The sequence below is a fragment of the Rhinolophus sinicus genome, chromosome 5 (genome assembly GCF_057876585.1).
Source record: "Rhinolophus sinicus isolate RSI-liver-muscle chromosome 5, RSI-T2T, whole genome shotgun sequence".
In the NCBI taxonomy this organism is placed as follows: domain Eukaryota; kingdom Metazoa; phylum Chordata; class Mammalia; order Chiroptera; family Rhinolophidae; genus Rhinolophus; species Rhinolophus sinicus.
This window is the reverse complement of record NC_142505.1, coordinates 83,241,661-83,254,514: the sequence shown is the minus strand read 5'-3', so window position 1 is coordinate 83,254,514 and position 12,854 is coordinate 83,241,661. Positions and strand designations below refer to the sequence as shown.

At 52.2% G+C, this 12,854-nt stretch overlaps 1 long non-coding RNA gene across 1 annotated transcript in view; it reads right to left on the bottom strand.

The window, feature by feature from the left end:
• Nucleotides 1–8,479, bottom strand: part of LOC109451127 (uncharacterized) — a 47,117-nt gene extending 38,638 nt beyond the window's left edge. The window contains exons 1-2 of the long non-coding RNA XR_016021353.1: nucleotides 8,345–8,479; nucleotides 2,266–2,361 (exon numbers count right to left, since the gene is read on the bottom strand). This is a non-coding gene — a long non-coding RNA (uncharacterized LOC109451127). The remainder of the gene's footprint in view (nucleotides 1–2,265; nucleotides 2,362–8,344) is intronic.
• Between the last annotated feature and the right edge of the window lie 4,375 nt (nucleotides 8,480–12,854).

Here is a 12,854-nt window from a genome sequence, read left to right as displayed (position 1 = left end):
AGAGATGCGTGTTCTATGTTTTATTTAGCCACTAATTGCCTGCATTTAAAAGGCATCACAGTTGTCCTCTGCTTCATGCCCTGATGCGTGTTTCTGCATGAAGGGACAATGGGGCAGTGGAATGAGTGAGAGAGGGGCCACGGTCTTCCCAATGACAGCTTTAAAAGCCTGACCCCAGCGCTGAGTGCTGGAGGATGTCAGGTTGTCACCCTGAGAAGCGAGAGGGGGCATGCAGGGGCTGGGGCCTCTGCAGAAAGGAAGAGAGAAGTCAGGGCCCTGGCAAGGGCCAGGAAGGAGTGGGAGGGGGCTCTCCCTGTCCCCACTCACCCCTCGGATGAGGGCTCGGCTGATGGAGCCCTACCCGGAATGCCTTGCGTCTAGCTCAGTTCTCCAGCCCGGAGGACTCGGCAATAAAGCAGCTGCTTAGAAAAAGACACAGTGCAGGCCTCAGTCACATCTGCTATGTCAGGAAGGAGACGACATGTGAGCGTTGCCAAAGAGCATGAGATGGAAGGTGAAGGAGATGGGCGTACATGTGGGAAAGTGGAGATAAATGGATGAGACAGGTGGTTGAAGGTAGGTAACTTTTGAGACAATCCCAGTAGTCCCACTTGGGTTTTCCACCTGCTCTGAAAGGGCCCACTCTGGTAAGTGAAGAGAAAACAACGTGTTTCCTACCATTTCCCAGTCATTTCCTGGTCTAATTCTGAGCCAAGTATCATCTCATTCTGACCCCAACCCTCACACCAACAGCAAACCTACACTTCATCCATAACCCTATTGTCCCTCACCTCATCTCCAATCCTTCATCCCAACTACAACTTTACCCCCAGTCCTGTCCCTGACACCCAAATCAAGCCAAAATCTACCCCAAATTCTCACCCTAATAGCAATAATAATCCTAATCCTGTGCTTCCCCCAAAATAAGACGTAGACGGACAATCATTTTACTATAATATATTATTTTACTATAATATAAGACCAGGTCTTTATAATATAATATAATTAATATAATATAATATAATATAATATAATATAATATAATATAATATAATATAATACCAGGTGTTATTTTTTCTCCAAAAGACGCATTAGAGCTGATGGTCCAGCTAGGTCTTATTTTCGGGGAAACACGGTCCCATTTCCAATGCCAACCTCAACCCATCTCTAATCTCAACCTATCCCTAACTATGTCCTTACTCTAATATCCATCTCAGCTGGAAATCCACCCCCAACTTCCTTTCCAGTTCTTATTTCTCACCTGACCCAACGCTTTCTCCAACCCAAGTTGATCTCCTAACTGCAACTGAGGCCAGTCCCTCACCCTGGCACTATGCCTGGCCCCTGGTTTGGTCCCATGGCACCTGGACAAGGCTGAATGTGGGTTAGAGGGCTGCCACCTTCAACCAAGCCACCAAGCCATGGGAACTGTGAGGTGGGGGCTCCCATTTCTCAGAGTGCTCAAGGTCCCCACTCCGAGTGCAGGCGTCTGGGCCTCTCCTGCTGTGTTCAGCTCTCCAAAACCAGCCCAATGACACCAGGACACGGGCTGGGGTGTGACAGACCCCTCAGCTGAGGAGCCACACTTCTCTTGAGGAATGGTGAGAAATTAGCACTCTGCAGAGCAGCCCCACCACTGCCTCTCTGCATACCTCGATGGGTAATTTCTACACGGCCAAAGGCTGAGCCTAATGGGCCGCCTGCTTCCAGCCTGGTGGACAAGCAGAGAGAGCAGCCCTCAGGGTCTCCCACAGACTGAGGGGCTCTGTGCTTCGCTAAAAAGATGACATTTACATCTGTCAGGAGAGAAGGGCACTCTGAAAGCTGGGAATCCTGCAGCCCCTGGGAAAGAACGAGCAAGTTAGAGTACGTTGCGGAGCCCTAAGAAGCAGGAAAACGTCCTCTCTGGGGATGGGCATAGAAGTCATTCCGGCTAGCGGCTGGAGTGCCAAGGACCCACCGTCTGAGCTCAGCAAATGCCGAGTGATTAAGCCTCCAATGTGCAAAGCCTTCCAAGCAGCCCCTCCAAGAGCAACTCTGTGTACCCGCGCCGTTCCTGGGGCCCACCACCGTCCACCCTCGAGCCACCCGGCGATGAGTGCCAGCCGTTGCCACCACATGGGCTGGCAGCCCCCCAGCCCTCTGTCATCACCCACTCCTCTTCCTGGGGTCTGTCTGTCTGTCTGCTCAGATGGGGAGCTGGCTGGCCAGGCTGGCCGCCAGTTCTGCACTTCCTGCCGGGCCCAGTACTCCGTGGTTGCTCACCAAACACGAACTGAACGTTTGTTCTGAACTTTCGCCAGCTTTGTTTCCCAGCAACTTCCATTTCCTGGGAGGTGGGACGGTGACTTCTGCTCCATCCTGCAGGGGAGGCAAGATGGCTGAGTGGTTAAGAGCGTCAGCTCCAGGATCAAACAGACATACCTGGGTGCTGACCACATTTTCACCCCCACTATTTGCTAGCTGTGTGTCCTCGGGCAAGGTGTCTTCACTTCTCTGAACCTCAGTTTTCTATTTTATAAAATGAAGATAATTATGGTATCTGTCTCACAGAGTTGCTTTAAGAATTCAATGATGTAGCACATGATAAATGTGTTTGTGTGTATAAAGTGTTGAACATAGTAGCTGACACATAGTAGGCTTACAGTAAACACTAGCTCTGCCAATGATATGACTACAGATACTGGTGGCCTAACTTCAAGACAGGGTCCCAAGAGAGAAGATCAGCTTGGGTCTTTCTCCCAAGGGGGGGCGGGGAGCGAGATTCCAAACTGAATATGCTTACAGTCCTGTCTGAAGCACCCACTCTCCTTTCTCTTCAACCCACCAGACATTCTCCTTTCCTCCTTCCCCTAGCCTGGGCCAGAGAATCCAATCATTCATTCATTCTTTCATTCACTCATTCCCATCTTCATCTAACAAATATTTGTAGGTTGATTACTCTGGGTCAGGCTGGGAGAAAAGTAAACATGTCCTTACCCTAGAGGCAAGGGGACCGGAAGCTTTTCAACACTAGAGTGGGGGACACATAGGAGGACCTCCTGGCCTAAGGATTATTTAAACTAACGTCTGGAGGACAGTAGGAGTTAGCCAGAGAAAGGGGTGAAAGAGTGTTCCAGGCAGAGGAAACAGTGCCCACAACCTGGGTAAGAGCACAAGCAGATTTAGGGCTCTGAGAGTGTCCTGAGTGGAAGAGGAGCCGTAGGTGATCATGTATCACACATGTATTGCACTCTGTCCTCAGAGCTCTTCCTTTGGAGATCGGACCTGGCCTGATGCTTCCTCCTCTCTCCATAGACAGCTTCTGTCTCAACAAGGAGACCCATCTTGAGCTCCTGTCTGGTTGTTGGAGGGTGGGGGGAAGGTGAGACCCTGAGAAGAATTTACGCTCTGAGAGGGCCTGGGATGGACAGAAACCAAGAGGAACAACTCCTCAGCTGGAGGGGATATCTACAGGAGCCAGCAAGACGGAAGATGAACTCCATCTTCTTGTCAGTCTTCCTAACAACGTAAGAAGATACTCTTCTTAGTACCATTTTATAAATGAGGAAACGGAGGCACTGAGACTCTCAGTCACACATCCAAAGGTTCACATCTACAGAGTTTCTATCAAAGACTCTGATACATCATAAACTCCGGCCCCCAGAGCCTGTGTTGTTAACAACCAGGCCACCCCGGATGTGGGACAGTGCTGGGGGGGAGAGACAGGACAGGAAGGCAGGGGAGGAAACGCAGCCTTCTTGGGGTTGACTCGCCTTGGCCTCTCAACCAGCCAGTCTCCCAGACACAGACCCCAGAAGCAAGTGCCTTCCAGTCCCCAGAAGGGACAAAGCCCCCCATTCAAGAGCTCTGATGATCTCCACTCCCAGCTGCTCAGCTCCTTGCAAAGCATTTTCCCTTAATAGCCTCCCATTCAGCAGGACGGCTGCAGCCCACATCTGCGGAAACCAGGCCACAGCAACTCCTCCTACCAGGCCAGAAAGGCTGCCACAGCCATGGTCACCATGTCCCAAGTTTCCCTTCTCCCTCTAAGTCAGGAATCTTCCAAGCTTCTTCCACTCCACGTGCTATTTCCAGGACTCTACCTATATTGAGGGGGCAGAGTTGAGATCCTTTCCCTTAGGCCGGCGCGTCCTAACTTTGCTCTGCAAAATGTGTCTGAAAAGGGGGGATGGAGAGCAGTAGGAAAAGAAGAGCTCCTGGGTTCTAATCCCTCCTCAGCCGCCAACTTGCTGTGTGACCTTGGGACAGCCACTTTCACCTCCTGTTTGTAGAATGAGAAGACGGCCCAACCATGGATTCAGACTGCCTGGGTTTGAATCCTGGATCCACCACTAACAAACAATGTGACCTTTGACATAACTGAACCTCAGTTTCCTCATCTGTATTAATGGGTTTGCCTACCTCAGCACCAATTGAGAGGGTTAAGAGACAATCCATGTGAAGCACTTAGCATAGCGCCAAGCTCACAGTAAAAAAAAAAATCAATAAATGTTAGCTGTAATTATTATTACCATAGTAGACATTTTTCAAACTTTTTAGCTATAGAATTTTTTTCTTTGTAAGTACAATTTTCAAGCAAAACCCTGGTGCTATATATAAAACGTTAAGTGCTGGGGACTATTTATCTACCCCTTTTTCCAGCTCTTTCTACCTCTGGCCCACAATGGCCTCTTGTTTTGACCAGGTAAGTCCCAGACTTGGCTGATTATCAGACCCTCCAGGGAGGGTTTTAAAACCTATTTCCCAGGCCCCACCCCCTAGACTTTCACCCAGACTGTAGATTTTGTGGAATCATCGCAGGTAGTTTTCTAATGATCTCCCAGCTTCAGGCTCCACTAAGATCCTTTCTGGCCCTTAGGTGACACCAGGACTTTGAGCACAAAGACCTCCTTCCCCACCCCCCCTTCTGAGGCTGAAAACCAACCCACACAGGCCCAGCAGGTTCCGCTTGTTCCCACACCCTTGCTCAGCTCCCAGCCTTCAGGGTTCCCTTCTGGGAGTTCTTTCTCTTGGAGCCTTAACCAACAAGGGACAGAGGGGAAGTGTGTCTTCACCTGCCCCCAGGCCCAGCCCCCAGTCACCATGCTCCTACCCCTCCCTCCCAGGCCTGCCTCTTTTGATAATAATGTTTAAATAGCTACTGAGGGCTTACCAGGCGCCATGCTAAGCTCCTTACATTTCTCATTGTGTGAAATCCTCACAAGGCCCTGTGAGGGATGGATTATCATCATCCCCACCTGACAGATGAGAAAACCAATGCAGAGAGGTGAGGTGACTTGATCAAAGTCGCACAGCTCTAACTAGCCAAGCTGAAACTCTGCCCTAGGTCTGCCTGGCTCCGTAACTCATGCTCTTAACCACTCTGCTGACGTCCTCCCTTCAGTGCCCCTACTCCTAACCTTATACTCTATTAATCTCTACTCCCCGCCTCCCACATCCCCGGGGACCTGCGAGGCTTCTCCCAGGAATGTGGCTCTGGCCATAGCTCCAATGGCAGGGAAGAAGCACCACAGCAGGGCTTGCTCTAACTGGTGTCTGAGAACGCCCTGGGTCTGGAGTTGGGGTGAGAGGCCAGGCAGTCCCTTGAGAGAGCACAGATGCACTGTTGAACCCAGCCACCCTGGCAGTGCTTCCTAAGCAGACTCCCACCAGATCTTCCATGGCAGTAATCTGTGCATCCGGCTATCAGGTCGGCCTGCTCTTACCAGCCCTGCTCATCTGTCAATCTTCCTTCTGACGTCAGCGGCCACCAGATGGTGGTCCTTACATGCTTCTTAGTTCATCTATCGGTCAGTCCCTCTCCACAGTCCAAGGGCCTTGATTTGTGAGTCTCCAGGGTGGAGATCCCTAACTTAGGGTCAGTGAGAACAGACCTCGCCCCTGTCGCCACAGACCTTATCATCAGACACCCACAGAGCAGGCATTCACCCAGCAGCCCCCAGGTCATGATGCTGAACAGATCCTTTTTCCTGTCCCCACCATCACTTCATCTCTGGGCCCAGCTGCCCCCTGGCTGAGGGACCTTTCCCTTTGTGACCTATCTTGGTAATTTGGAAGGTGATTAACAGCAATCACGCTTGAGTTTGACATCCAGGCACGGCCACTAAATTGAGGCTCACAAAGCCTCCTTGACATCCAATATGTTATATGCTTTTCCCCTTAATTAGGAGCTAAAGTGGATAAATATGAAGTTGCCATAGCAACAGCCTCCCGGGTTGGTGGAGGGATGCAGCTCAGTTTCCGTTGGCTGGCTGGCTGACATGTTGGCTGGTGGACCAAGTCAGCTCCTGGGAAGGGGTGGGATAAGCCCCCCTCCCACTTTCCTGGGAACCTACCTCCCAAGAACCAGTTCTTGTTATCTTCTCCATCACTTCTCACCAGACTTCACAGAGCCTGAGGATGCCCCACCTGGACCATGGACCTCAGTTGGTCTTACACCTTCATGGAGCAGGTGGGGAAACGGAGGAGAAAGCCTGCTGCCTGAGGAGTGCGAGGCAGATGAGATCTAAGGCCCCAATCTCCTGACTTCCAGACCAGAGACCTAGTGGTCCTTGAATGATTTTGGATCCTAGATCCCTTGGAGAATCTGCTAAAAGCTGTGGATTCTCTCTTGGAATATACCTTTTGGAAGTTCCTGGATGCCTCTAAAACTTGTCTGTGTACCCATCGCAGCTGTTCCTCCAAAGTTTTTACCACCCACAGAAACTCTTCCAAAATGTATTTGCGCAGTGTGTCTTCTCTCTTTCATTTCCGCCCTCTCCCCGTGACAGTCTTATGTGAGATTCCCTTCCACCTTTCTACCCCACCCCACCCTTGAAAAAGTGCCCCAGGCCATTCCTCCCCCAGGATTCTAGGTGTGTAGCTAGCTTGGGCTGCGGGGGCAAGGGAGGAAGGATGGGGGAGGGGATTCTTGGGACTACACCTGGTGGCTGAAGGGAACAACTTTTTCCAGCTCTGCTTTTTGCTTGGGACTCAGAGGCTTGAGACTTTTGGGTCAGTAATGGGGTGAACAAAGTCACATCTGAGAGCAAATCTGTGCAACATGGGCCTGAGATCAGCCACACTGTTGGGTTCAGCCCCAGGACTGGGCTAAATCTGCTTTCTAAATGTCATCAACTATATATGCATTTTCTCATATTATGTCATGTGATCCTCAGCAATCCTGTGGGGGCAGGTACTATGATTATCCCTATTTTATAGATGAGAAAACAGAGATTCAGAGAGGTTTAGCTACTTGCTCAATGTCACACAGCTAGCAGATAGAGGAGTCAGAATTTGAACCCAGGTCTGTCTGACTGGAGAGTCCAAGCTCTAACTACATTCTCCTGACACTTGAATTGTCTTTCCCTGACCTGCAGTTATAACCGAAGCAGCTGCAGGGTTTCAGCCAGGGAGTTCTCCTGCTGAGGAGGTAGTGACACTGCAAAACTCCTCCCTCTCTACCCTCAGCTTTGCTGTTGGCGTGGGTGGAGGAGAATCTATGGGCTCCTGCCTCATACAAGCCTCCCACTGAGGACGAGCCAGCCCCAAACACCTTGTGATAGAGGTCAGGGTGTTTAAACCTTTCAGGAGGAAGCTGGGGCTCCACTCAAAGAGCCCACAAAAGAAAGCACCTCAGAGCTACCTAAGTTCTATTTTCAGGAGACCAAACTGGGTCTTTCTCCTCTTTTACCTTTTCCTTCTTTGCCAAAGAGATCTAGTGCAGAGCCGCGTGTTCAGGCAGGGAAAGGAGGTAGCACCCCATCCTCAGCTGCCAATCCAAAGGATGTCCCCTCATCACTGCCATCAGGCTCAGCACTTCTGCTGGCAGGTGGGAAGGAACACTGTCCCGCCTTCCTGAGGAATGGGGACTTGGGGCTCCTCCTGCTCCCCGCCTCCACGTGATGTGGGTGCTGGCAGCGGGAGCTGGGGCTGGTGGCTTGGCCCCCCAACTTCCTTTCCTTCCAGTTTTGACTAAAAATAGACATGGCAAAGACGCAACTTGTTCTGTCAGACAGTGTGTGTGGGGAATGCCTGTGCAGACACAGCCCCCCTTCTCAGCACGTGAGACTCAGCCCCCAGTTTCCCCCACATCCATCCCTGCCTCCCACAGCCTTCCTCTGAGGTGGCATCAATGCTCCCCAATCCAGGACGGGGGTGGGGGGTGGGGTAGGATTTGCTGCTTCCCTCAAAGTCTCAGTGAACATTCCCATTGGTCTCTGACTTTCGGGAGGGTCCAGGTCAGGGCTGTAGCCTAGAGTAGTAGAAAACCTGACTTCAGGGCTTTCCTCCCCCTCTTCCCTAAAGTCATGTAAGGTGGGGGGCGGGGGGGCAGGGCTGTCAGGACTGGGCCCCTTCATACCTTTCAATATTGGAATAATGCCCAGAAGCACAAGCTAAGCAAGCAGTCTCTGGCAGTGGCAGGGGAGGGGAGCATGTGCTCTTTGAATGTCTTGCATTTCTCAGGATGACTTTCAAGCCCCAGGGTCCCCCTGCCTCTTGGCCTTCCTGCAGGGGATTGAGGGAAACCACTGAAGACTAAGTCTCCTGTTTGGGTGCAAGATTCCTGTAGGCAGCCTACACCCCCCCACCCCCCCCCAAGCAGAGAGAGGCTCAGGAGAGGTCTACAGTAGGAGTTGAGGGAGGAGCTTGGCATCCTCTGCTGTTCCCCTCTGCCACCCCCGCCCCCACCCCAGCTGCCCAGTCTGGAGCTCTGCTCAGAAGGAATCTCTCTCTCTCTCTCTCTCTCTCTCTCTCTCTCTCCTGGAAATAGCATGAATTTATATGCACACACCAGATCCTGAGGGCATGAAGAGCTGGTGCTGGGCTATGGACAGGCATCAAAAAGAAAGATACCTCTACCATGGTTCCTTGTCATCCAAGGAGATGGTTTTTCAGTTGCAGACAGGACCCCACCCCCACCCCTACCCCACCCCACCCCACTTCCATCTAGACACACAAAAAAACCCTAGATCTCTGCTGGTTCAATCGAACATGGGGTGCTGAGCAGTGGGAGAAAGGAAGCAGTTTGCTGTCATATCCTCAGTGCCTGGCTCACAGTAGGTGCTTTGCAATATCTGTTGAATGAGTGAATGAAAGAATGAATAAATAAATGAATAGGAGGCACTCATGACCCAAGACAAAAAGGGAATCACTAAAGTCATCATTATGATCTTTTTGCAACAGGTCGGGACAGAAAAATGAGAGAGCCAAGGGCAGGCTCATAATTCGGTGCATCTTCAAACCAACGTTCTCTTAGCGTTTGTTCAATATTTATTTGGAGGAGTGGTAGGAAGAGGGGCCTCCCTGGCTGCAGCCCTCAGCCTCTCCTCCATCAGCTTGAACAGTTTAGCTCTGGCCCTAACCTCACCAGTTAGTTGCACTGAGCTGCACCAAAACAGTCTGGTTCTCCAGGCCCCCCTCCTCCAAAAGGAGTTCAATAAATCATTGTTGTAGCCTGAGCGCCCCACAGGGATCTCACCTCTGTACCAGCAGCTTATGGAAGTGTTCCTGCCAACCCCCATCTCACTCCAGGCTGGTGCCTGGGAAATACTCTTATTTCCAACTCGTTAAGTGACCAGTGACCAGTGAAGCTTTAGCGCCCCATAGAGATGGGTGCTCCGGGCAGCTGCCTGGTGGGCTGCCCTTCATCGGATCTTTTTCCTGGGTGACTATGGAGACGAAGGACATAGAGGGGGGTCTACTCAGCACCCTCTTCAGCTCTTCACAATCTCCCGCCCCCTCACCTAGAAAGGAAGATCAGGATGAGGGAAGTGAACTGTGTGGAGGAGTCAAATTCCATTGTTTCCAGCTCTGAGCAGGGGGGAGGAGAGTGACCAGTAGCCATAAGGGGGACTCCCACTCCCCAGTGAACCCCAGGGGCAGACCTGCTGCCTGGAGCCTGAGGAGCCAGTGCCAGCAAGTGCAGGCAAGCCTGGGAAAGATGGCATTAGAGTCGCTGAAGTCATGCTGTCTGACTCCAATTCCCTAGGGATGCCTGGGTAAACCAGATGTCTGGCCAATGAGGTGATCACTGGAGCAAAATCTTTAAGTAAATACAGTCACTCACTTCTGTGTCCTCTACTCTGCTTATCCACCCTCCCCTGCTTTCTGCATCTACCCCCTTCCCACCTCAGCCCACCTGTCCCTGTACCCATAGCCTCCCTGAAGGTGCCGCCCCAGCCCCCACCCCCATAACTAGATTCTCCATCCTCTGCCACCTGAGCAGCATAAAATGAAAACTCTGAGCATCTGCACAGATGAACAAATAGTAACATTAACACTTATATTTCTTGAACACTCGCTGTGTGCCAGGCCCTGGGCTAAATACTTCTTTATGTGCCTTACCCCTTTACTACTCACAGCGACGCTAAGACATGGGTACCATACATCGCTCAGGGTAAGGCTCTGGGGTCAGTCTCAACTTGGTCACTTACCAGCCATATGACTGTAGGAAAATCACCTAACCTCCCTGAGCCCATTTTCTCATCTGTAAAATGGGGAGATTGACAGTATTGACCACATAGAGCTGTGTGAGGATATAAAGAAATAAAAATGCTCAGCACAGTGCCTGGCACATAGGGTGGCTCATGCTGCTGTTATCATTATTATCTTCTTTTTAGATGAGGAAGCCAAGGAAATTGAGTCATGTCACCTGTGGCAGCGTCAGGGTTCTAACCAAGACCTCCCAGTCCAGTTTGAGAGGCTGCGGGCTGGGGCCCGGCCCTCCCCTGACTCTTCCCATCCCCACGGTGAGAGGCCCCTCTTTTTCCTTGCCTGTGGAAAGAAAACTGGAACTGAAGGAGCTGGAGCGAGCCACGTGGCTCCCTAGTGACAGCCGACATCCCACAATGCTCTGGGGAATGTGTGCACACGCCTACCTGCCGGGCCTGGAGGAATCCAGACGTTAGACTTGAAAAGTAATTCAATCCCCCATGATTCCTTCCCTGCTTTGAAGTGCCGGGTGTTCATGACGACACAGACCCAATTTCAGAGAAGCAAGCCTGTGAGTGCAGAGCTGGGCCACGTGTTCCCCTGGCTCACAGGCAGCTCTTCCGGTCGAGGCACATGCTCTGCTCCTTGCTGCCATTACTGGAGACACAGCCCAACCCTGGCCTCTCACACCTCCTCTGCCCTTGACTATTTCCACCTTTTCCTCAGCAACCGATGTCCAGGCTCCTTGCTCATGTCCTTTGCCCCACCCTGGGAAGCTTCATCTCCCTGCCCCAGGGAGTGGACACTTAATGACTGCTCTTGTGTGTCCTTCACCTGCCACCTCCACCCTACCCCCATTCGTTTCTCTGTGCCCAGGCTCTGCGCCTGGTGCCCGCACTTGGGGCTGGGGCAGGAGGAAGTTCCTGTTTAATTATTAATGAGTAATAAGCCAACATGTAATTAGAGGATGAGGGCATGTGGCTGTGCTCCCCGGGCTCTGCCCTGGGGGCGGTGAGCGGGAGCTCCTTCACACATGCCCCTTCATGACTCCAGATGTCTCCCCACCAGATTCCCCCCTCATCGCCCTCCCAGCTTCACACTGGGTCCTGTGGCTGGCTCTCTGACAAGTAGTCCCCATTCATTCAGTCCTCGGGACCTTCCCCACTCAGTCCTGTCCAGGCTCTTGGTCCCCGGCCTTCTCCACTGGGCAGAAGACACCCATTCCCTGCAGAACAACTTCCTGAGGGGCCAGGCCTGTTCCCCATCTTCACCCAGGACTTGAGTATTTGGGACAAAAAGTCCCCCAAAGGAATCCATAGCAAGTCAAGTCCCCCATCCCTCCTGCCTCCCACACTTGGCTTCTACACTCTAGCTCCCTCCACTGCCATTTCTCCCATTCACCCCACCAGCCCAGCAGAGGGCCAGTGAAGCCCCTCCAGAGACCCTTCCCATCCCATCCAGTCCCGTGTCCTCTTTCCCTCCAACTCCTATAAGAGCTTCTTGGGTGACAGGAAGGCAGCACTCCCCGCCCCGCCCCCTCCCCCCACACACACCCCAGTGTCCATGGACAGAGCGTGGCGTCCCCCAGTGGCTGTGGCTTGCCTTGGCCTACGGAGGAAAGAGTGTACAGGCTCCTTGAAGTGTGTCTTGTCCAGTCTGCCTGGGGTGGGAGCTCGGGAGGCAGAGTCCGGCCCTACTGCCAGGCATTTATAGAGACCTCTTTAAGGCCAGGTGCGGACCGCTTTCCCAGGAGCCTCGTTAGCGCTTATCTCATTAACTCTTATCCACGCCTGTGAGCCTTCTAGATCAGGTTCGTCCTTGACCCCTTCCCCCAGAATATTTTTGTGGTACTTTCACCAACTCTTGAGATCTAGTACATTCTCTGCCTGTACACTCCCACCCCGCACTATCCAGCAAAGGGCCTGGCACAAAGTATCAATAAACTACCAAGTGACAACAAACCCGACCAGCTCTCCTGTGGAGCATGTAGTGTGTCCTGTGTGCTGGGCAAGAGCTTTACAAGCCAGGCCCGCTCAGTCCAAACAGCAGCCCCAAGAGGTAGGGGACGTTGCTGGCCCCGTTTTACAGATGAAGAAGCAGAATCTCAGAGAAATTGGGTAAGTTCCTGGCTCACCCAGTCAGGAGGGGCTGAGTTAGGAGTCTGACTCTAAAGCCCAGCTGGTCACCAGGAGACATTTGGCCTGGATGGTCATTGATGGAGGGCTATAAGTAGGGGAGAAGAGGCTTAGGGACAGAGAGGGGAGAGGGAGGTGGCTCTGCAGGGGCATGAGGGGAGGGAGAGTCAAGAGCAGGAGAGGGTTCCAGAAAGTGATATGAGGAGGGGCTGTATGTGCAGTGTGGATAAGGGGGTGAGAAGTGGAGGGAGAAAATGTCTGAGGGGTGAAGGAGGTGAGCCAGGGAGGGGTGAGGTGTGACGG